Source organism: Pelobates fuscus, chromosome 4 (genome assembly GCF_036172605.1).
Source record: "Pelobates fuscus isolate aPelFus1 chromosome 4, aPelFus1.pri, whole genome shotgun sequence".
Classification (NCBI taxonomy): Eukaryota; Metazoa; Chordata; class Amphibia; order Anura; family Pelobatidae; genus Pelobates; species Pelobates fuscus.
Window position 1 is genome coordinate 282,994,109 of NC_086320.1, and position 26,023 is coordinate 283,020,131.

Genomic DNA, 26,023 nt, shown 5'->3' on the forward strand with positions numbered 1-26,023 from the left:
CTTAACTTGGCCATGTCTCTGAGTATTGCACACCTTGTGCTTTTGGGCACTCCAGTGATGTTGCAGCTCTGAAATATGGCCAAACTGGTGGCAAGTGGCATCTTGGCAGCTGCACGCTTGACTTTTCTCAGTTCATGGGCAGTTATTTTGCACCTTGGTTTCTCCACGCGCTTCTTGCGACCCTGTTGACTATTTTGAATGAAACGCTTGATTGTTCGATGATCACACTTCAAAAGCTTTGCAATTTTAAGAGTGCTGCATCCCTCTGCAAGATATCTCACTATTTTTGACTTTTCTGAGCCTGTCAAGTCCTTCTTTTGACCCATTTTGCCAAAGGAAAGGAAGTTGCCTAATAATTATGCACACCTGATATAGGGTGTTGATGTCATTAGACCACACCCCTTCTCATTACAGAGATGCACATCACCATATGCTTAATTGGTAGTAGGCTTTCGAGCCTATACAGCTTGGAGTAAGACAACATGCATAAAGAGGATGATGTGGTCAAAATACTAATTTGCCTAATAATTCTGCACTCCCTGTAGGTATATATGCAAGAAATATCTAGGACAGATATTGGGGGGTAACCCTTGTGGAGAATTGAATTTAGATACGAGAATGAAAAAACATAATCTGTCCTAATAGAATCACTGATAAAGTGAAAATACACATATAAAATATAACATTTAATAAGTCTAATTAAAAGGTAAAAACCTCTAAACACGCTGAGCCGCATTCTTTATCCTGCTACTAAACTTCAACCTCTGCATATAGATATTCCAACTAGATTTATTTTTACTTTATTCCTCCACTTTGCAGGAACGATCTTCAGGGTTGGCAGGGAAAGTGTTTAGTTATTGTAGTGCATAGATAGTAGTAATTAAGGCGTATCTATCCGTCTTATTCAGCAGCAGATTAGGTGCCCTTGAAGGCACAGATTTAGGGTTTTACGTTACCTACAGATATCGGATGTCTCCACTGTTAGACACATATTCAATAGACCTTTAAATACCCTTTAAGCTCAGACTTAGGGCTTCTATATTTTATATCTATTTTACGACCATACCTTATAGTCTAGCTTCACTAACCTTCTAATATCCAGAAAGGTACCTTGTATAAAACTGCACCTGAGTTACCTCACCCTTTTACCTATTCTTTATACACTGTCATTATATATTCGCTTTTGTTTAATAGATAAACTGCGGTTAGAAAGGAATTTATCTACTGGTCTAGATTTCGATATATCTAGACATTTAGGTGATATCCCCCTTTCCTTCCAATCTGTTTGCCACCTACAAGATATATCTAGCTGCACTGCTATCTAGTTTCTACAGACAGCTACTTGTCTCTATTCGGTTAGATTTCCTACACAGGGCCTCGATTACATTGTTACTATTTTTTGCTACTATCCAACTCTTGTAGAGCAATCTAGCAGCAAATTTAGAACATATATATAGACTATATCCTTAGTGACTTTCGTCTTTATTCTCCACTATTTAAAATGTTTCTAGTCTATATAGTATCCACATAGCAAATTATTTTTTACTAATTCCACCTTTTTTTTCTTCCCATGTTTAGAGGTTTTTACCTTTTTAATTATACTTATTAAATGTTATATTTTATACCTTTTATTTTCACTATATCAGTGATTCTGTTAGGACAGATTACATTCTTTCATTCTCTTATGTAACTAGAATATCATTTTTTGTACAAACCTTGGCAGTTAGAAATCAGCATAAATAAAGCACCCCACTGAGAAAGGATCCTTAACAAAAAGATCCCCTCTCATTAAGAAGGCATCTCTGTGGAGAGTACCAGGCTACCCCGGGAATGAACCCAATTATTAGACAAAAACACAAAGATATTAGAGGATCTCCAATCGAAGGGAGATTCTCCTAACTGATAAAGGAATATTCACAGACAGTAACACACCCAAGGGATGCTAAAAGTAATGTGTCCAGTAGGACATGAGGTAGAAAATTATTCTCAGAAATATTGTTACAATGTACAAGCCAGGCTTTATTAGACTATGCCGAATATACAATGTAATAGAAAGTAGCACTATGAACAGACTAAAATAGAAACAGAAAAAAACCCTGTAGTGCGATGTACCTAAAATAAAATAGGGTCTGTAAGCACAGAACTCTCCCAAATCCCATTGCCCTGGTTAAGGAATGAAAGAGGGAAATAGGACATTACATGCTTTTGTAAAGTTAAAATTCAGGGTATTAGCTATAATTTATCACTTTGACCAGGGCCGATTATGGGGGTGAATGGATGCACCATGACCAGGCAACAGAGGATGGGGGGGACGCCACTAGAATTGGGCCTATGGCCTGTGAGGGGGCACAGGAAGTGGCCAGCTGGCCACCTTAGGGTGCCCCTGATGCGGCCACTTACAAACCAAGGCAGTGTAGGCACCTGCTTATCTGGATGGCAGGTGCCTACTCTGTTGAAATTCTCTGCCAAAAAGAGCACTGATGCTCTTCCTGCTCCTTACTGGTCTCTCGCGCACCCGCTCTGGTGATGCCAGAATATGATGTTCATGTATCATTGCAGTCCCCATCGCTAAATAGGAAGCAATAAGGAGCTGGAACAGCACAGGAGCCACTGGGCCCCATGAGGAGGACCCACACCAGCTCTCCCAGAGGTAGGGAGGCTGGATGGGCCTCAAAAATAGTGGAACAACAAATACAAATAATTTGTGTGTGACAGCGTGTGTTTGTCAGTGAGTGTGTCAAAGCTGTGAGATTGCTTCTGGCCTTGAGAGTGTGTTAAATCCGTGAGTATGTGTGTCAGTTAGTGACAGCATGTGTGTGATGATCAATGAGAGTGTGTCTGTCAGTAAATGTTTCAAATCAGTGAGAGTTTGTCTGACACAAACACACACTGACACACACTCTCAATGACAGACACACACTCTCATGGATTTGAAACACACACTGACAGAAACACACTCACTGACAGCCCGGCACTCTCACTGATTTGACACACATTCTCACTGATTTGACACACTGACACACATTCTCAATAGCAGTGAGTGTGTGTCTAATCAGTGGGTGTGTGTCTGTCAGTCATTGAGAGTATCTGTCATTGAGAGTCTGTCATTGAGAGTGTGTGACTTTCACTGAGTAAGTGCCTGATTACAAAAAGGATTGGGGCTTATTGATGGAGGATGAATGGATGGAGATCGATGGAGTCTTGCCATAGCAACATGCATGTCCAGACTTGATATTTGCAAAGGGGTGGGGTTATTAATATGACCACAACCACCTGGAAGCATCCAAAAACTTTCCTCATTCCTCATGAGCTTTCCTCATTCACAGGTTAACAATGCGGATACATCGTACTCAGGGCTGGCCTTAGGCATTTGGGCGCCCTGTGCAAAAAATCTTCACAGCGCCCCACCCCCCCCCCTCCCCCACTCCTTAACCCTTCCCACACACCCTGTCACACACACACACACAGGCAGGCAGACAGCCATACACACACACACACACACACAAACACACTCAGGCAGTCATACACAGACAGCCACACACAAACACACACACAGACATAGAATGTGACGGCAGATAAGAACCATTCGGCCCATCTAGTCTGCCCAGACATAGGCAGTCACACACAAACACACACACACACAGGCAGACAGCCACACACACACACAGGCAGACAGCCACACACACACAGCCACACACAAACACACAGGCAGACAGCCAAACACACAGAGGCAAACAGCCACACACACACAGTCACACACACAGACAAACAGTCAAACACACACAGTCAGACACACACACTCACTAACAGACAAACACACTCACAGACACACAAAAACACTCACAGACACACACTAACATACACATTCACAAATATACATTTCTGACATTCAAAAACATAACAAAAACAAATCAGTGACCAATATAGCCACCTTTCTTTGCAAGGACACTCAAAAGCCTGCCATCCATGGATTCTGTCAGTGGTTTGATCTGTTCACCATCAACATTGCGTGCAGCAGCAACCACAGTCTCCCAGACACTGTTCAGAGAGGTGTACTGTTTTCCCTCCTTGTAAATCTCACATTTGATGATGGACCACAGGTTCTCAATGGGGTTCAGATCAGGGGAACAAGGAGGCCATGTCATTAGATTTTCTTCTTTTATGCCCTTTCTTGCCAGCCACGCTGTGGAGTACTTGGACGCGTGTGATGGAGCATTGTCCTGCATGAAAATCAGGTTTTTCTTGAAGGATGCATACTTCTTCCTGTACCACTGCTTGAAGAAGGTGTCTTCCAGAAACTGGCAGTAGGACTGGGAGTTGAGCTTGACTCCATCCTCAACCCGAAAAAGCCCCACAAGCTCATCTGTGATGATACCAGCCCAAACCAGTACTCCACCTCCACCTTGCTGGCGTCTGAGTCGGACTGGAGCTCTCTGCCCTTTACCAATCCATCCATCTGGCCCATCAAGACTCACTCTCATTTCATCAGTCCATAAAACCTTAGAAAAATCAGTCTTGAGATATTTCTTGGCAAAGTCTTGACGTTTCAGCTTGTGTGTCTTGTTCATTGGTGGTCGTCTTTCAGCCTTTCTTAACTTGGCCATGTCTCTGAGTATTGCACACCTTGTGCTTTTGGGCACTCCAGTGATGTTGCAGCTCTGAAATATGGCCAAACTGGTGGCAAGTGGCATCTTGGCAGCTGCACGCTTGACTTTTCTCAGTTCATGGGCAGTTATTTTGCACCTTGGTTTCTCCACGCGCTTCTTGCGACCCTGTTGACTATTTTGAATGAAACGCTTGATTGTTCGATGATCACACTTCAAAAGCTTTGCAATTTTAAGAGTGCTGCATCCCTCTGCAAGATATCTCACTATTTTTGACTTTTCTGAGCCTGTCAAGTCCTTCTTTTGACCCATTTTGCCAAAGGAAAGGAAGTTGCCTAATAATTATGCACACCTGATATAGGGTGTTGATGTCATTAGACCACACCCCTTCTCATTACAGAGATGCACATCACCATATGCTTAATTGGTAGTAGGCTTTCGAGCCTATACAGCTTGGAGTAAGACAACATGCATAAAGAGGATGATGTGGTCAAAATACTAATTTGCCTAATAATTCTGCACTCCCTGTAGGTATATATGCAAGAAATATCTAGGACAGATATTGGGGGGTAACCCTTGTGGAGAATTGAATTTAGATACGAGAATGAAAAAACATAATCTGTCCTAATAGAATCACTGATAAAGTGAAAATACACATATAAAATATAACATTTAATAAGTCTAATTAAAAGGTAAAAACCTCTAAACACGCTGAGCCGCATTCTTTATCCTGCTACTAAACCTCAACCTCTGCATATAGATATTCCAACTAGATTTATTTTTACTTTATTCCTCCACTTTGCAGGAACGATCTTCAGGGTTGGCAGGGAAAGTGTTTAGTTATTGTAGTGCATAGATAGTAGTAATTAAGGCGTATCTATCCGTCTTATTCAGCAGCAGATTAGGTGCCCTTGAAGGCACAGATTTAGGGTTTTACGTTACCTACAGATATCGGATGTCTCCACTGTTAGACACATATTCAATAGACCTTTAAATACCCTTTAAGCTCAGACTTAGGGCTTCTATATTTTATATCTATTTTACGACCATACCTTATAGTCTAGCTTCACTAACCTTCTAATATCCAGAAAGGTACCTTGTATAAAACTGCACCTGAGTTACCTCACCCTTTTACCTATTCTTTATACACTGTCATTATATATTCGCTTTTGTTTAATAGATAAACTGCGGTTAGAAAGGAATTTATCTACTGGTCTAGATTTCGATATATCTAGACATTTAGGTGATATCCCCCTTTCCTTCCAATCTGTTTGCCACCTACAAGATATATCTAGCTGCACTGCTATCTAGTTTCTACAGACAGCTACTTGTCTCTATTCGGTTAGATTTCCTACACAGGGCCTCGATTACATTGTTACTATTTTTTGCTACTATCCAACTCTTGTAGAGCAATCTAGCAGCAAATTTAGAACATATATATAGACTATATCCTTAGTGACTTTCGTCTTTATTCTCCACTATTTAAAATGTTTCTAGTCTATATAGTATCCACATAGCAAATTATTTTTTACTAATTCCACCTTTTTTTTCTTCCCATGTTTAGAGGTTTTTACCTTTTTAATTATACTTATTAAATGTTATATTTTATACCTTTTATTTTCACTATATCAGTGATTCTGTTAGGACAGATTACATTCTTTCATTCTCTTATGTAACTAGAATATCATTTTTTGTACAAACCTTGGCAGTTAGAAATCAGCATAAATAAAGCACCCCACTGAGAAAGGATCCTTAACAAAAAGATCCCCTCTCATTAAGAAGGCATCTCTGTGGAGAGTACCAGGCTACCCCGGGAATGAACCCAATTATTAGACAAAAACACAAAGATATTAGAGGATCTCCAATCGAAGGGAGATTCTCCTAACTGATAAAGGAATATTCACAGACAGTAACACACCCAAGGGATGCTAAAAGTAATGTGTCCAGTAGGACATGAGGTAGAAAATTATTCTCAGAAATATTGTTACAATGTACAAGCCAGGCTTTATTAGACTATGCCGAATATACAATGTAATAGAAAGTAGCACTATGAACAGACTAAAATAGAAACAGAAAAAAACCCTGTAGTGCGATGTACCTAAAATAAAATAGGGTCTGTAAGCACAGAACTCTCCCAAATCCCATTGCCCTGGTTAAGGAATGAAAGAGGGAAATAGGACATTACATGCTTTTGTAAAGTTAAAATTCAGGGTATTAGCTATAATTTATCACTTTGACCAGGGCCGATTATGGGGGTGAATGGATGCACCATGACCAGGCAACAGAGGATGGGGGGGACGCCACTAGAATTGGGCCTATGGCCTGTGAGGGGGCACAGGAAGTGGCCAGCTGGCCACCTTAGGGTGCCCCTGATGCGGCCACTTACAAACCAAGGCAGTGTAGGCACCTGCTTATCTGGATGGCAGGTGCCTACTCTGTTGAAATTCTCTGCCAAAAAGAGCACTGATGCTCTTCCTGCTCCTTACTGGTCTCTCGCGCACCCGCTCTGGTGATGCCAGAATATGATGTTCATGTATCATTGCAGTCCCCATCGCTAAATAGGAAGCAATAAGGAGCTGGAACAGCACAGGAGCCACTGGGCCCCATGAGGAGGACCCACACCAGCTCTCCCAGAGGTAGGGAGGCTGGATGGGCCTCAAAAATAGTGGAACAACAAATACAAATAATTTGTGTGTGACAGCGTGTGTTTGTCAGTGAGTGTGTCAAAGCTGTGAGATTGCTTCTGGCCTTGAGAGTGTGTTAAATCCGTGAGTATGTGTGTCAGTTAGTGACAGCATGTGTGTGATGATCAATGAGAGTGTGTCTGTCAGTAAATGTTTCAAATCAGTGAGAGTTTGTCTGACACAAACACACACTGACACACACTCTCAATGACAGACACACACTCTCATGGATTTGAAACACACACTGACAGAAACACACTCACTGACAGCCCGGCACTCTCACTGATTTGACACACATTCTCACTGATTTGACACACTGACACACATTCTCAATAGCAGTGAGTGTGTGTCTAATCAGTGGGTGTGTGTCTGTCAGTCATTGAGAGTATCTGTCATTGAGAGTCTGTCATTGAGAGTGTGTGACTTTCACTGAGTAAGTGCCTGATTACAAAAAGGATTGGGGCTTATTGATGGAGGATGAATGGATGGAGATCGATGGAGTCTTGCCATAGCAACATGCATGTCCAGACTTGATATTTGCAAAGGGGTGGGGTTATTAATATGACCACAACCACCTGGAAGCATCCAAAAACTTTCCTCATTCCTCATGAGCTTTCCTCATTCACAGGTTAACAATGCGGATACATCGTACTCAGGGCTGGCCTTAGGCATTTGGGCGCCCTGTGCAAAAAATCTTCACAGCGCCCCACCCCCCCCCCTCCCCCACTCCTTAACCCTTCCCACACACCCTGTCACACACACACACACAGGCAGGCAGACAGCCATACACACACACACACACACACAAACACACTCAGGCAGTCATACACAGACAGCCACACACAAACACACACACAGACATAGAATGTGACGGCAGATAAGAACCATTCGGCCCATCTAGTCTGCCCAGACATAGGCAGTCACACACAAACACACACACACACAGGCAGACAGCCACACACACACACAGGCAGACAGCCACACACACACAGCCACACACAAACACACAGGCAGACAGCCAAACACACAGAGGCAAACAGCCACACACACACAGTCACACACACAGACAAACAGTCAAACACACACAGTCAGACACACACACTCACTAACAGACAAACACACTCACAGACACACAAAAACACTCACAGACACACACTAACATACACATTCACAAATATACATTTCTGACATTCAAAAACATAACAAAAACAAATCAGTGACCAATATAGCCACCTTTCTTTGCAAGGACACTCAAAAGCCTGCCATCCATGGATTCTGTCAGTGGTTTGATCTGTTCACCATCAACATTGCGTGCAGCAGCAACCACAGTCTCCCAGACACTGTTCAGAGAGGTGTACTGTTTTCCCTCCTTGTAAATCTCACATTTGATGATGGACCACAGGTTCTCAATGGGGTTCAGATCAGGGGAACAAGGAGGCCATGTCATTAGATTTTCTTCTTTTATGCCCTTTCTTGCCAGCCACGCTGTGGAGTACTTGGACGCGTGTGATGGAGCATTGTCCTGCATGAAAATCAGGTTTTTCTTGAAGGATGCATACTTCTTCCTGTACCACTGCTTGAAGAAGGTGTCTTCCAGAAACTGGCAGTAGGACTGGGAGTTGAGCTTGACTCCATCCTCAACCCGAAAAAGCCCCACAAGCTCATCTGTGATGATACCAGCCCAAACCAGTACTCCACCTCCACCTTGCTGGCGTCTGAGTCGGACTGGAGCTCTCTGCCCTTTACCAATCCATCCATCTGGCCCATCAAGACTCACTCTCATTTCATCAGTCCATAAAACCTTAGAAAAATCAGTCTTGAGATATTTCTTGGCAAAGTCTTGACGTTTCAGCTTGTGTGTCTTGTTCATTGGTGGTCGTCTTTCAGCCTTTCTTAACTTGGCCATGTCTCTGAGTATTGCACACCTTGTGCTTTTGGGCACTCCAGTGATGTTGCAGCTCTGAAATATGGCCAAACTGGTGGCAAGTGGCATCTTGGCAGCTGCACGCTTGACTTTTCTCAGTTCATGGGCAGTTATTTTGCACCTTGGTTTCTCCACGCGCTTCTTGCGACCCTGTTGACTATTTTGAATGAAACGCTTGATTGTTCGATGATCACACTTCAAAAGCTTTGCAATTTTAAGAGTGCTGCATCCCTCTGCAAGATATCTCACTATTTTTGACTTTTCTGAGCCTGTCAAGTCCTTCTTTTGACCCATTTTGCCAAAGGAAAGGAAGTTGCCTAATAATTATGCACACCTGATATAGGGTGTTGATGTCATTAGACCACACCCCTTCTCATTACAGAGATGCACATCACCTAATATGCTTAATTGGTAGTAGGCTTTCGAGCCTATACAGCTTGGAGTAAGACAACATGCATAAAGAGGATGATGTGGTCAAAATACTAATTTGCCTAATAATTCTGCACTCCCTGTAGGTATATATGCAAGAAATATCTAGGACAGATATTGGGGGGTAACCCTTGTGGAGAATTGAATTTAGATACGAGAATGAAAAAACATAATCTGTCCTAATAGAATCACTGATAAAGTGAAAATACACATATAAAATATAACATTTAATAAGTCTAATTAAAAGGTAAAAACCTCTAAACACGCTGAGCCGCATTCTTTATCCTGCTACTAAACCTCAACCTCTGCATATAGATATTCCAACTAGATTTATTTTTACTTTATTCCTCCACTTTGCAGGAACGATCTTCAGGGTTGGCAGGGAAAGTGTTTAGTTATTGTAGTGCATAGATAGTAGTAATTAAGGCGTATCTATCCGTCTTATTCAGCAGCAGATTAGGTGCCCTTGAAGGCACAGATTTAGGGTTTTACGTTACCTACAGATATCGGATGTCTCCACTGTTAGACACATATTCAATAGACCTTTAAATACCCTTTAAGCTCAGACTTAGGGCTTCTATATTTTATATCTATTTTACGACCATACCTTATAGTCTAGCTTCACTAACCTTCTAATATCCAGAAAGGTACCTTGTATAAAACTGCACCTGAGTTACCTCACCCTTTTACCTATTCTTTATACACTGTCATTATATATTCGCTTTTGTTTAATAGATAAACTGCGGTTAGAAAGGAATTTATCTACTGGTCTAGATTTCGATATATCTAGACATTTAGGTGATATCCCCCTTTCCTTCCAATCTGTTTGCCACCTACAAGATATATCTAGCTGCACTGCTATCTAGTTTCTACAGACAGCTACTTGTCTCTATTCGGTTAGATTTCCTACACAGGGCCTCGATTACATTGTTACTATTTTTTGCTACTATCCAACTCTTGTAGAGCAATCTAGCAGCAAATTTAGAACATATATATAGACTATATCCTTAGTGACTTTCGTCTTTATTCTCCACTATTTAAAATGTTTCTAGTCTATATAGTATCCACATAGCAAATTATTTTTTACTAATTCCACCTTTTTTTACTTCCCATGTTTAGAGGTTTTTACCTTTTTAATTATACTTATTAAATGTTATATTTTATACCTTTTATTTTCACTATATCAGTGATTCTGTTAGGACAGATTACATTCTTTCATTCTCTTATGTAACTAGAATATCATTTTTTGTACAAACCTTGGCAGTTAGAAATCAGCATAAATAAAGCACCCCACTGAGAAAGGATCCTTAACAAAAAAGATCCCCTCTCATTAAGAAGGCATCTCTGTGGAGAGTACCAGGCTACCCCGGGAATGAACCCAATTATTAGACAAAAACACAAAGATATTAGAGGATCTCCAATCGAAGGGAGATTCTCCTAACTGATAAAGGAATATTCACAGACAGTAACACACCCAAGGGATGCTAAAAGTAATGTGTCCAGTAGGACATGAGGTAGAAAATTATTCTCAGAAATATTGTTACAATGTACAAGCCAGGCTTTATTAGACTATGCCGAATATACAATGTAATAGAAAGTAGCACTATGAACAGACTAAAATAGAAACAGAAAAAAACCCTGTAGTGCGATGTACCTAAAATAAAATAGGGTCTGTAAGCACAGAACTCTCCCAAATCCCATTGCCCTGGTTAAGGAATGAAAGAGGGAAATAGGACATTACATGCTTTTGTAAAGTTAAAATTCAGGGTATTAGCTATAATTTATCACTTTGACCAGGGCCGATTATGGGGGTGAATGGATGCACCATGACCAGGCAACAGAGGATGGGGGGGACGCCACTAGAATTGGGCCTATGGCCTGTGAGGGGGCACAGGAAGTGGCCAGCTGGCCACCTTAGGGTGCCCCTGATGCGGCCACTTACAAACCAAGGCAGTGTAGGCACCTGCTTATCTGGATGGCAGGTGCCTACTCTGTTGAAATTCTCTGCCAAAAAGAGCACTGATGCTCTTCCTGCTCCTTACTGGTCTCTCGCGCACCCGCTCTGGTGATGCCAGAATATGATGTTCATGTATCATTGCAGTCCCCATCGCTAAATAGGAAGCAATAAGGAGCTGGAACAGCACAGGAGCCACTGGGCCCCATGAGGAGGACCCACACCAGCTCTCCCAGAGGTAGGGAGGCTGGATGGGCCTCAAAAATAGTGGAACAACAAATACAAATAATTTGTGTGTGACAGCGTGTGTTTGTCAGTGAGTGTGTCAAAGCTGTGAGATTGCTTCTGGCCTTGAGAGTGTGTTAAATCCGTGAGTATGTGTGTCAGTTAGTGACAGCATGTGTGTGATGATCAATGAGAGTGTGTCTGTCAGTGAATGTTTCAAATCAGTGAGAGTTTGTCTGACACAAACACACACTGACACACACTCTCAATGACAGACACACACTCTCATGGATTTGAAACACACACTGACAGAAACACACTCACTGACAGCCCGGCACTCTCACTGATTTGACACACATTCTCACTGATTTGACACACTGACACACATTCTCAATAGCAGTGAGTGTGTGTCTAATCAGTGGGTGTGTGTCTGTCAGTCATTGAGAGTATCTGTCATTGAGAGTCTGTCATTGAGAGTGTGTGACTTTCACTGAGTAAGTGCCTGATTACAAAAAGGAGTGGGGCTTATTGATGGAGGATGAATGGATGGAGATCGATGGAGTCTTGCCATAGCAACATGCATGTCCAGACTTGATATTTGCAAAGGGGTGGGGTTATTAATATGACCACAACCACCTGGAAGCATCCAAAAACTTTCCTCATTCCTCATGAGCTTTCCTCATTCACAGGTTAACAATGCGGATACATCGTACTCAGGGCTGGCCTTAGGCATTTGGGCGCCCTGTGCAAAAAATCTTCACAGCGCCCCACCCCCCCCCTCCCCCACTCCTTAACCCTTCCCACACACCCTGTCACACACACACACACAGGCAGGCAGACAGCCATACACACACACACACACACACAAACATACTCAGGCAGTCATACACAGACAGCCACACACAAACACACACACAGACATAGAATGTGACGGCAGATAAGAACCATTCGGCCCATCTAGTCTGCCCAGACATAGGCAGTCACACACAAACACACACACACACAGGCAGACAGCCACACACACACACAGGCAGACAGCCACACACACACAGCCACACACAAACACACAGGCAGACAGCCAAACACACAGAGGCAAACAGCCACACACACACAGTCACACACACAGACAAACAGTCAAACACACACAGTCAGACACACACACTCACTAACAGACAAACACACTCACAGACACACAAAAACACTCACAGACACACACTAACATACACAGACACACACTAACATACACACACACACACTAACATACACAGACACACACTAACATACACACACACACTAACAGACACAGACACACACTAACATACACAGACACACACTAACATACACACACACACACACACTAACATACACAGACACACACTAACATACACACACACACATTAACAGACACAGACACACACTAACATACACAGACACACACTAACATACACACACACACACACACACTAACAGACACAGACACACACTAACATACACAGACACACACTAACAGACACAGACACACACTAACATACACAGACACACACTAACATACACACACACTAACATACACACACACACACTAACATACACAGACACACACTAACATACACACACACACACACTAACAGACACAGACACACACTAACATACACAGACACACACTAACATACACAGACACACTCACCCACATTAACACATTTTTTAAAATCTATTTAGACCCCCCCCCCAGCCTCCTTACCTTTGGGAATGCTGGGGGGGGTCTCTTCCTCCCTGGTGGTCCAGTGGCTGCTGGGCTGGGCGGGTGGCACTGGCGGGCGGCTGGCGAGGGAGCACTTCCTCTGAGCTGTTTGCTCAGCTCCCTCGCGCGCCGCAGAGTGAGGCTGGGAGCCGGAATATGACGTCATATTCCGGCTCCGCCTCCCAGCCTCACTCTGCGGCGCGCGAGGGAGCTGAGCAGACAGCTCAGAGGAAGTGCTCCCTCGCCAGCCGCCCGCCTGCGCCGCCCGACCGCCCAGCAGCCCGGCATGTCTGTTAGCCGCAAGGCTAACAAGACATTTGCATTGGGCATTTGGGGGTGGCTTTTTTTGCCGCCCCCTGGAAAATGCCGCCCAAGGCAAATGCCTTGTTAGCCTTGCGGCTAACAGACATGCCGTGTGAGCTATGCGGCCGCAGGGCGCCCCCTTCACCATGGCGCCCTGTGCGGCCGCACAGCTCGCACACCCCTAAGGCCGGCCCTGATCGTACTCCTATACCTCAACCTTTGCTACCTGTGGTGAGTCTCTTGGAGATACCTCCCTGTACACAACGTACTATGTTGGACGCCGATAGGAAACTCCCAGCCTTCCGGGGGAACGACTCACAAAGGCCTTTGATAACATCTGGGCACAATTCTGCCTCTGAATTCAGCAACGGACAGAAAGATCTGATGCCGCTCCTGATGGCCAGCCAGACCCACCACGCAATGTTCATGGGCTGTGGCCTGCTGGGAGAAATCCCGCAACGGCACTGCTGGTGGAGAAGTGGATAATCAAGCCTCAGAAAGACCCAAGCCTACAGCGAACCACCATCTTCATAGGCCAAGACCCATACGGGGCAAGTTGTCCTAACACCTCGGAAGGCCAACATACACAGTGCTAGGAAACAGCTTGCCGGAGAGCCTCAAGACTGAGTTCATGTCGTTACCAGTGATGGGACTTGTGAGCCTGCATAAGGGTCTGGGGAGGATGGGGCACAGACATGTGATGTCCGAGTCTCCGCTAATTTCGGGGCCATGTCTATTGTTTTCTGGGCTCATTAGATTAATGCCTCTATATCAGATGCTCTCTGCCCTCCAGGAAGCAGATATTTGTTTCTTTGTTTTCTGTTACTCCTTTAATTTTTCACCATGACGTGTGATTATGCACCCAGTGGTACTACTCATGGTTACTTTAGGCCTGACACCAAGCTTAGGCAAAATCCCTTTCTAATTCCCTGAATTCATGTAGTATAACTACCATATATATTATACCATATATGTGTATTTGAATGTCTTATCCTGTTTATGCCTAAAGTCCTTTCTAATGCCAGTCAGTGTTACCATGCCTTTCCTAATACCTTACCATTAGAATCACAACTAAATCTTTGCATGATGTTTATTTGTTTATATCTTGCTTTCATTATTAGAATTCAGGGCTTCTATTCAAGTCTCTGGTCTAAGCATGTCCATTATACAAAAAAAAAAATTTCTATTAAGCCATGATATCGGATATTTTTGTTTAATATATCGGTTTGTTTATGCTGTTGTGGCATCACAGACCTGTTTCTGTTTGTATTTCACTGCATGAAAAATAAAGAATGTAAAATGTTTTTTACTAAATTATATAATTGAATGTTTTATTTCTGAATAATTTTTAGAATTTTGTTAAAACCGGTGCTTTATGAGCTTTCTGAATTCTATGCTTTGAATCAGTCTTGGATACGAAAGCACTGATTTTTAATCTGGATGCCGTATGCGTCCGGGTGACTGCTGCAAATCTGCTGAATTCCGACAAGATTTAGTTTCAATAAATATGAATTTAGCCATTTTCACTGGATTTTGTCCATCCAGACAAAATATATTGTTTAGTGAATAACTCTATTAGTTTCCCTCTCTCTGCCTCTGTATGTCCCTCTCTTTGCCTCTGTATGTCCCTCTCTTTGCCTCTGTATGTCCTTCTCTTTGCCGTCTTGTATCTGTCTATTTGTGTGTCTCTCTCTTCCAATCTGCTTGATTCTTTCAATCTGTCTGATTCTTGCTTTTCGTTTTTTTAAATCTGGCTGCCTATCTGAAACTGCCTATTCCCCATAATGCACTTCTCTCTCTTCTCTGTGTGCCTCTCTCTTCCTTTTGTTGTGTTTATCTCTCTGTGTGCCTGCTCTCACCATATGCCTGCCTGTTTTTCCCTCTTTGTTTAACTTTTTTGTAGTGGTGTATTAGATTTACAAAACCACTATTTATTGGAAGTGTTTCAAGAATATAATACAACAGTTCTATTGTATAAAAAACAAAAAACACAATTTATTCTGAAAAAAAATATGCAAAACAAATTATTTACGTAAAAGTACGTATAGCCAAATACTGCTGTCTCACTCTTCAACAGTCTTCATTTAGTGGCACAGTAATCGCTAAAAAGTTAAGATGAAAAACAGCCGCATATCGATGGCTCTGTTTTTCTTTTAAGTCCACTGTTCTCTCTTCGTCATCCAGAGTTCACTTGGTTCTGATCTCTCCTCTGTCAAGGAACAAGGCAAGATCCAAAAAACTGATTTCATCCTTGTTCCAGACAGGGGAGAGTACCAAGTTATGAGAATTGTAATTGAGAAAATTAACAAATTCTTGAAATAAAGAAGAAGAACCTTTCCAAATAATAATAATGTCATCTATATACCACCACCAGAGCACCAGGTTTTCCCTCCAGTCATGACCAGACCACACATATAGATCCTCCCAGCGTCTCATGTAGGTGTTGGCATAACTGGGGGCGAACCTGGTGCCCATGGCCTGGGGTTTGTAAATAAAAATCACCATTAAAATAAAAATAATTGTGTTTTAAAATAAAATTAACTGCACTCAGAAGAAATTGTTGAAGATTAACTGTTAAATTTGTGTCTTGTATCATGAAGTGATTTAATGCTTCTACCCCTAGTTCATGATTAATGACCGTGTAGAGAGAGGTTACGTCTAACGTAGCCCAACTATACTCAGTACGCCACTCAATGGACTCCAATTCTTGCAAAAAAGATTTAGTGTCCTTAATATAGGACAAAGCTCCTTGGGCATATTTTTGCAGGAAAGAGTCCGCAAATGCTGACAGATTTGCAGTGAGTGAGTTTACACCGCTAATAATTGGGCGACCAGGGGGGTTGGGTAATCTTTTGTGCGTTTTAGGGAGAAAATAAAAAATAGGAATAACCGGATTTTTCTGAAATAAAAAATCAAAATTCTTTTGTGATATAATGTCATTATTCTTGGCCTCTTCTAATAGGTTTTTAAGCTTTTGGTTACATTTTAAAGTGGGGTCACTATTAAGGATACTATACGATTCTTTATCTCCTAGAATATTGGAGGATTCCTCCAAATAGTAGGCAACTTTAGTTTAACCCCTTAAGGACCAAACCTCTGGAATAAATGGGAATCATGACATGTCACACATGTCATGTGTCCTTAAGGGGTTAATGAAGCAGTTTTAGATGGTCCACCTGCTGTCTCACTGCTCAATCATCTAACATTTAGGAGTTAAATCACTTGCGGCCTATTGAAGTCAGGGTTTTAAATTCCCTAATTTCCATTGAGCTTCTCTGAATAATAGCCTTATGTGTGTCCCCATTAATTGACTGTTTAACTCTATGATGTAATCAATCCTGTCCAGCATCACTATAACACCACCCCTATCAGCTGGTTTTAAGACCAAATCCTGCTTTAGTTGAAATATTTTTAAAGCTTTATATTGTGCTTTTATTAAATTATTAGGGTGTGTATACGTTGGACAGGGTTACTTACATCATGACTCACCAAGTTAATAAAAGTTGATAAAAGTTTATTATGATCTCAATCCGTTATTATAGACATTGTCATATTGGTTTTAACTTTTGGATTTTAAATTTTTTTTTTGTTTTTGCAGATTATTCTTAATCTGTGATATTGGTGCTGGGAACATATCTACTAAATGCACATAAATGAATTCTGGACCAGTCAGGTCTTTATCTCTTATATTCTAATAATTTAGTCATAGAAAATGTAATGACTTTGATTACTTAATATAGATCTCTGATAGATTTATTGAATAAATTCTATAATATGATCGTTTTTTCACTTTATGCACTTTATCTTAGAATAATGGGTTTCACACCTGCTTTTTATATTTGGTTATATAGTTAGTTTTTATTGTGATATTTCATATAATACACTTTAACACTTAAAATATAATAATGAACTAGAACTATTCACAGCTTTGGAATCTGTCTATTAACATGTACACTGTCTATCCAAATTCTGTAGACCTTTCTTATATACAACACGTTTCTTTATGTGTGTATATATAACTTTTGGAACACATATACTGATTGTTTATCTTTATCACTTTTATATATGTTCTTTTCTCCTTTTTTACATACGTATATGTCAGAGAATCAAATATTATCATACTAAAGTTATTAATAGTAATGCTTGAAGAGAAATTGGACTCGATCTGGCTTTGATTCATTTTATTGTTTATTACTGTGATATTTACCTTTTAATTTTAATTTTTTTCCAATTTTGTCTCCATATCCCAGGGATGGTACTTGTTGAGAAAGCTTCCAATTGAGTTAATTTGCACTCGTGACACAGCTGTACCGTGTAGGTCGAAACGTTGCGATGGAGTGGGTTCAATAAAATTGCCTGATTTGTACCTTGGAGTGCCTCGACTTTTCTATTTTGTTATTCAGCATTTTGGTCTCTGGTACTGAGACTGTCTGAGTTGCACCCAGCTACATACTGCTTAAATGGATAGAGTGCAGTTCCACACCCTACCATAACTACTACTGATATATATGTTGACATAAACATGCATCATGCTTCATTAGAACTCTAGGCATCTTCACATTTTTGATGCATCTACATCAGCAACTACGCCTTCACAACCCACTATAGTTGTTCACGAATAAGCCAGTGTGTAAGATATACCTGCATTGTACATTAACTGGGCCCTGTGGCTGTATAGAACATTTATCAATAAAAAATATGGCATCAATCCAGTTATACTTGTGTTTATATGGAATACATGATTTATCTATATATACATTTGTTGATACTGTATTATATGTGATAACTCAACACCTACAGTAAAAGGTGATCATGAATACTCCCAGCCAGCAACAGAGTGTTCCTGACTCACCTTGGGGCTATATAACAATGATGACAAAGAGAACTGTTTTAATTAAAAAGTGTTTTTTTTATTGCCTCAAGGTTATTTGGTACTGAGAATATGGAATAGACATGTGGTAACATTGTTAAGTGTTTCTTATGAGGGTTTAAAATGAATATGATGCAATCATAAACTGAATATAATGTTTTTCTTCATGATGTGAGTGTTTTCAGAAATACAATAGAGGCTTCCACTCAACCTTCAAGAGAAAACATATTGCTTTGCATATCTGAAGAAGTCATAACTCGTCACAAGGTACATTAAAGCTATACTGACATCTACTGTTCCTTATGGTATGTGCAAGCATTGTGCTAAGAGCTTAAATGTTAATTGTCTGGGGTATGTAAAAGGCTTTGTAATAAAAAATAAAAAAAAGTACAAGAAATATGGTCAGAGGAAAAGCTCCAAACAGAAAACTACAAAAGCCACAACACTAAATGCCATTCAGGAAATGAAACAATTCTCAAACATGCAATGTTATCTAACATTTTTATCTGCAAATGCTATGCCTGGAAAAGGCAGATCGAAGTTCCCTCAATCAAGGCACAAACAAAACCTGCTATGCTAAACATGTCAGTGATGTGCTAAAAGGGTTGTACACTAAAATAAATACAAAACTAATACTCCAAATTATACCAAACTAAAATTTAGGGAAAAATAACAGATTTATAAAGTCTCTAACTTAGCTCTAGTAACAAATTATGTGTATCCGCTTAGATTTTGCTAATCCGATAAAGGATAATATACTTGGTGCAGTAGCATGTGGATGGGTGAGTGAACCTGCAGGATTGCAAAAATTAAAATAAAACAAAAATCACAAAACTAACTAATCATATAAGTGCACACAAATCGTCTTCAAAAAAATCTGAACTTTATGGGTACCAAAATAATCATTAATAATAAATGTAGTCCAAAAATCAGCACTGTTCTCACGGGATGAAGGTTCTGGCTGGCAGTGACTGTGCTTGATTGGATCCTTTTTCTATCTTCATTTTTATATATTTTTACTAATAAACAGTGTTTTTATATCTCCAGTTGTTCTCTCACTTTTTTAGAGATATAATTATTATTAATTATTATTGCTTTTCAGCAACCAGTTCCATATACTGGCATGCTTCCCTATATGTGGATATTATTTTGATATTTTATCCTTATCAAAGTATATTATTTGGCATTGGTGCCATCCACCCTGTATTATTTTCATAAACAGGGTTAGGGGCACCTACACCATATATATTTATCCTGCACTGTTTTTTTTTTTTGTTTTTTTTTTAATTCTTTATTTTTGGTGTGCATAAGAGTAGTAACAAGCTTCAATGCGCCACAACAGCGACATCAAGGTACAAAATTGAACATTGCATTACAGGTTGCGGCAAAAGATTGTCAGGCACAATTTTAGTTAAAGTAATATGATAGCAATCATTTAGGTTCTCGAGTAGTTGGAGCTTTTAAGCATGCAATGTAGCTAACATGTATAAACAAATTTGACTCAGTAGCTTAAAGTAAGTATTAACAGTATGAACACACTGAAACTACGCTTGCCTGTGCTTAAGAGTGGGACATGCATTACACACACAGAAATCTGGGCTGATTAATCTTACACCCCCTCTTTGTAAAATTATATGTCTAGCTAGGTACACAGCTGAGTGAAATGAATTACATCAAGCTTATATGTTTGGTAGAGGATATACTATGTTGAGTAGTTTAAAGTTCAGGCACATTGTTAATGTTAGGTTCTGGCATTGCCCTTAGAGCAACACTACATGAATGAGACAGACATATGTAAAATAACGAAATGTGCAGAACAAAATAAATCAATGAAAACTGTGCTCATCTGTAGTAAGAATAGTCCTCGGCTATCAGGGGTTGGGCATGACAGCCCCGCAGGTAGAGGCAACAGGCGTCCTGGGGAAGTGTGAAACTGCCGCAGGGCACATGCAGCCAGTCCGCCCTAGGTACCTAACCCACGCCAGATCTTGAGGCCTGCCACTGGGTAGCGTGGAGCCACTCGGCGATATGTTGCAGCCAGCTTCTCCGTGAGGTGCAAGATGTCATTATGACAGCGAGGTCCGAGCTCCGCTCCGGTGGGGTGGACTTGATAGTTGGAGGTCGTCTGCTTATGGAGGCGTATCGCCGGTCGCGGTACCGGGGTGCAGGCAGGTAGGTTATATTTCTCTCTGTACATGGGGTGCTACACCGCGCCCCGGACCGACTCAGCCCTCCAGTCCGAGGTCGCATGAAAGGTTGTCTCTCAGCCGCCTTGTGTCTAAGTGAAGTGCAGCGTCTGACCCTGCGGTGCGCCGCCTTCCCCAGAGCCGGTAGAACTGCTGGTCTGGGCGTGATTCTCCGAGGCAGGTAGGTCTCAGTTTGCTGCTGCGCAGAATGGAGCTTCCGACTTCTCAGTTGTTGCCCTACTTTAAGGAAGAGTCTATCTTGCCTTGTGTGGTTGTCGCTTCGGGCATCACTGGCATGTGTAGCCCGCTTGGTATCCGCCATTTTGAGTAAGGCGATGTGTTGCCCTCCCGCTCTCCCGCCTCGTGGCCGAGGGCGTGAGGATAATTCCGTCGGTAGGTGCTCTTCAAGAGTGTGTGCCCCAGCCAGCCGCTCCTCCAGCTTTGTCCAGAAGGCTGCAAATGTGGCATCCAGCCGTTGTAGAATATCGGGCCAGTGTGCCTTGTCTTGTGGTTCAGGGGCATTTGCCGCCATTTTCAGGTTAGTAAGCGCTGCTTGGGTGTACATCCCCCTGTGCTGTTGGGGTCCTTCAGAGACCGGGATTACCCCCACCGGTCCATAGGGGGGGGAACGAGGGTCCAGTCGCCAGCTGTTTGCCCTTGGGGGCAACCGGGGAGCGGCCGCCTCCCCAGTGCCGTGTGGACTTGTAGGCCGCAGATATTGCTCCGGTAATCCTTGCAGGGATGGCATCATATTTGGTGTCAGTGTGAGCCCCGCTAGTTCCCCTCTCGATTGGTGACCTATTTGGGTCGTTTGTGGGACACCTGCAGCTTGTACATAGTAATTTTTGCCCAGAAAAGCAGGAGCCATTCTGTTCTGCATCCTCTCAGTTCGGCGGCCAGACCCCGCCCCCCCTGCACTGTTTTTTTACTTCCACTGCTACCAGGACATCCAAGTGTTTTATTATCATTTTACTTACATATATTTATCATTCATTTATTCTGCTGATTAGCTCCTGGATACTTCACACTTTATGATATAGTGTATTTTGCATTGTTTTAAAAGGTTTTGGTGAATCCCTTTTTCCTTTCCAGTTTTAGAGCTTCTATCTTTTGTCTTATTCCCTCTTTTCTCTGTATATTCTATTTTTGAATATCAGGATATTTTATACTTTAATTGCTACAGCAGGGCTGCCATCAGAAATTTTGGGGCCCCTGACAAAGCACAAGGTCTGGGCCCCCCCTCCCCCGCCCCCTCCCTCCCGGGCCCGCCCACGCCCTACCTAGTCTGCTGACAATGATGCGGGACTGAATGTGGTGTGTATAGTGGAAGTGAATTAGAATGTGTGTAATGGATGTAGTGTTTGTGTGTATTAGATACTGTTTGTGCAGTGAATGCAGAGTGTGTGTTTGTGTAGCGGATGCAGTGTGTATAGTGAACGCAGAGTGTGTTTGAGTAGTGGATGTAGTGTGTGTACAGTGATGTAGTGTGTGTTTGTGTAGTGGATGTAGTGTTTGTATGTACTAGATGAAATGTGTTTAGTGGATGCAGTGTCTGTAGTGGATGTAGTGTGTGTATTAGACGCAGTGTCTGTGTATAGTGAATGCAGAGTGTTTCAATTTGTGGTGGATGTAGTGTGTGTACTGTGAATACAGGATGTTTGTGTAGTGGATGCTGTGTGTACAGTTAATGCAGAGTGTGTGTCAGTATAGTGAATCCAGAGTGTGTGCATAGTTTAGTGAATGCAGAGTGTGTGTTAGTGTGTAATGAATGCAGAGTGTGTGTTAGTGTGTAGTGAATGCAGTGTGTCAGTGTAATGAATGTAGTGTGTGTGTTAGTGCAGTGAATGCAGAGTGTGTGTAAATGTGTAGTGAATGCAGAGTGTGTTAATGTGTAGTGAATGCAGAGTGTGTTAATGTGTAGTGAATGCAGAGTGTGTGTTAATGTGTAGTGAATGCAGAGTGTGTGTTAATGTGTAGGGAATGCAGAGTGTGTGTTAATGTGTAGGGAATGCAGAGTGTGTGTTAATGTGTAGGGAATGCAGAGTGTGTGTTAATGTGTAGTGAATGCAGAGTGTGTGTTAATGTGTAGTGAATGCAGAGGGTGTGTTAGTGTGTAGCGGATGCAGAGTGTGTGTTAGTGTAGTGAATGCAGAGTGTTAATGTGTAGTGAATGCAGAGAGTGTTTGAGTAGTGGATGTAGTGTGTGTACAGTGATGTAGTGTGTGTTTGTGTAGTGAATGTAGTGTTTGTATGTACTAGATGAAATGTGTTTAGTGGATGCAGTGTCTGTAGTGGATGTAGTGTGTGTATTAGACACAGTGTCTGTGTATAGTGAATGCAGAGTGTTTCAATTTGTGGTGGATGTAGTGTGTGTACTGTGAATACAGGATGTTTGTGTAGTGGATGCTGTGTGCACAGTTGATGCAGAGTGTGTTAGTGTAGTGAATGCAGAGTGTGTGCATAGTTTAGTGAATGCAGAGTGTGTGTTAGTGTGTGTTAGGGTGTAGTGAATGCAGAGTGTGTCATTGTAATGAATGTAGCGTGTGTGTAAATTTGTAGTGAATGCAGAGTGTGTGTTAATGTGTAGTGAATGCAGAGAGTGTGTTAATGTGTAGTGAATGCAGAGAGTGTGTTAATGCATAGTGAATGCAGAGAGTGTGTTAGTGTAGTGAATGCAGAAAGTGTGTTAGTGTAGTGAATGCAGAAAGTGTGTTAATGTGTAGTGAATACAGAGAGTGTGTTAGTGTGTAGCGGATGCAGAGTGTTAATGTGTAGTGAATGCAGAGAGTGTGTTAGTGTGTAGCGGATGCAGAGTGTGTGTTAGTGTAGTGAATGCAGAGTGTGTTAATGTGTAGCGAATGCAGAGAGTGTGTTAGTGTAGTGAATGCAGAAAGTGTGTTAGTGTAGTGAATGCAGAGAGTGTGTTAATGTGTAGTGAATGCAGAGAGTGTGTTAGTGTGTAGCGGATGCAGAGTTTGTGTTAGTGTAGTGAATGCAGAGAGTGTGTTAGTGTGTAGCGGATGCAGAGTGTGTGTTAGTGTAGTGAATGCAGAGTGTTAATGTGTAGTGAATGCAGAGAGTGTGTTAGTGTGTAGCGGATGCAGAGTGTGTGTTAGTGTAGTGAATACAGAGTGTGTTAATGTGTAGCGAATGCAGAGTGTGTGTCAGTATAGTGGATGCAGTGAGTGTGTTAGTGTGTAGTGTATGCAGAGTGCATGTTGTATTAGTGAATGCAGTGTGTGTATTGTATTAGTGTATGCAGTGTGTTTGTTGTGTTAGTGTATGCAGTATGTATGTTGTGTTAGTGTATGCAGTATGTATGTTGTGTTGGTGTATGCAGTGTGTGTGTGTTAGTGTATGCAGTGTGTGTTGTATTAGTGTATGCAGTGTGTGTTGTGTCAGTGTATGCAGAGTGTGTTGTGTCAGTGTATGCAGAGTGTGTTGTGTTGGTGTATGCAGAGTGTGTTGGTGTATGCATAGTGTGTTGTGTTGGTGTATGCATAGTGTTTTGTGTCAGTGTATGCAGAGTGTGTGTTGTGTTAGTGCATGCAGTGTGTGTTGTGTTAGTCTATGCAGAATGTGTTGTGTCAGTGTATGCAGAGTGTGTGTGTTGTGTTAGTGTATGTAGTGTGTGTGTGTTGTGTTATTGTATATAGTGTGTGTGTGTGTGTGTTGTGTCAGTGTATGCAGTGTGTGTGCTGTGTCAGTGTATGTAGTGTGTGTGTGTGTGTTGTGTCAGTGTATGCAGTGTGTGTGTGTGTTGTGTCAGTGTATGCAATGTGTGTGTGTGTGTGTGTTGTGTCAGTGTATGCAATGTGTGTGTGTTGTGTCAGTGTATGTAGTGTGTGTGTGTGCTGTGTCAGTGTATGTAGTGTGTGTGTGTGTGTTGTGTCAGTGTATGCAGTGTGTGTGCTGTGTCAGTGTATGTAGTGTGTGTGTGTGTGTTGTCAGTGTATGCAGTGTGTGTGTGTGTGTGTTGTGTCAGTGTATGCAGTGTGTGTGTGTGTGTGTGTTGTGTCAGTGTATGCAGTGTGTGTGTGTGTGTTGTGTCAGTGTATGCAGTGTGTGTGTGTTGTGTCAGTGTATGCAGTGTGTGTGTGTGCTGTGTCAGTGTATGTAGTGTGTGTGTGTGTGTTGTGTCAGTGTATGCAGTGTGTGTGCTGTGTCAGTGTATGTAGTGTGTGTGTGTGTGTTGTCAGTGTATGCAGTGTGTGTGTGTGTGTGTTGTGTCAGTGTATGCAGTGTGTGTGTGTGTGTGTGTTGTGTCAGTGTATGCAGTGTGTGTGTGTGTGTTGTGTCAGTGTATGCAGTGTGTGTGTGTTGTGTCAGTGTGTGTGTGTGTGTGTGTGTGTTGTGTCAGTGTATGCATGTGTGTGTTGTGTCAGTGTATGCAGTGTGTGTGTGTTGTGTCAGTGTATGTAGTGTGTGTGTGTGTGTGTTGTGTCAGTGTATGCAGTGTGTGTGTGCTGTGTCAGTGTATGTAGTGTGTGTGTGTGTGTTGTCAGTGTATGCAGTGTGTGTGTGTGTTGTGTCAGTGTATGCAGTGTGTGTGTGTGTGTTGTGTCAGTGTATGCAGTGTGTGTGTGTGTGTGTTGTGTCAGTGTATGCAGTGTGTGTGTGTTGTGTCAGTGTATGCAGTGTGTGTGTGTGTTGTGTCAGTGTATGCAGTGTGTGTGTGTGTGTGTGTGTGTTGTGTCAGTGTATGCATGTGTGTGTTGTGTCAGTGTATGCAGTGTGTGTGTGTTGTGTCAGTGTATGCAGTGTGTGTGTGTGTTGTGTCAGTGCATGCAGTGTGTGTGTGTTGTGTCAGTGTATGCAGTATGTGTGTGTGTCAGTGTGTGTGTGTGTGTTGTGTCAGTGTATGCAGTGAGTGTGTGTGTGTTGTGTCAGTGTATTCAGTGTGTGTGTGTGTGTGTGTGTGTGTTGTGTCAGTGTATGCAGTGTGTGTGTGTGTGTGTGTGTGTGTTGTGTCAGTGTATGCAGTGTGTGTGTGTGGGTGTGTGTGTGTGTGTTGTGTCAGTGTATGCCGTGTGTGTGTGTGTGTGTTGTGTCAGTGTATGCAGTGTGTGTGTGTGTGTGTGTGTTGTGTCAGTGTATGCAGTGTGT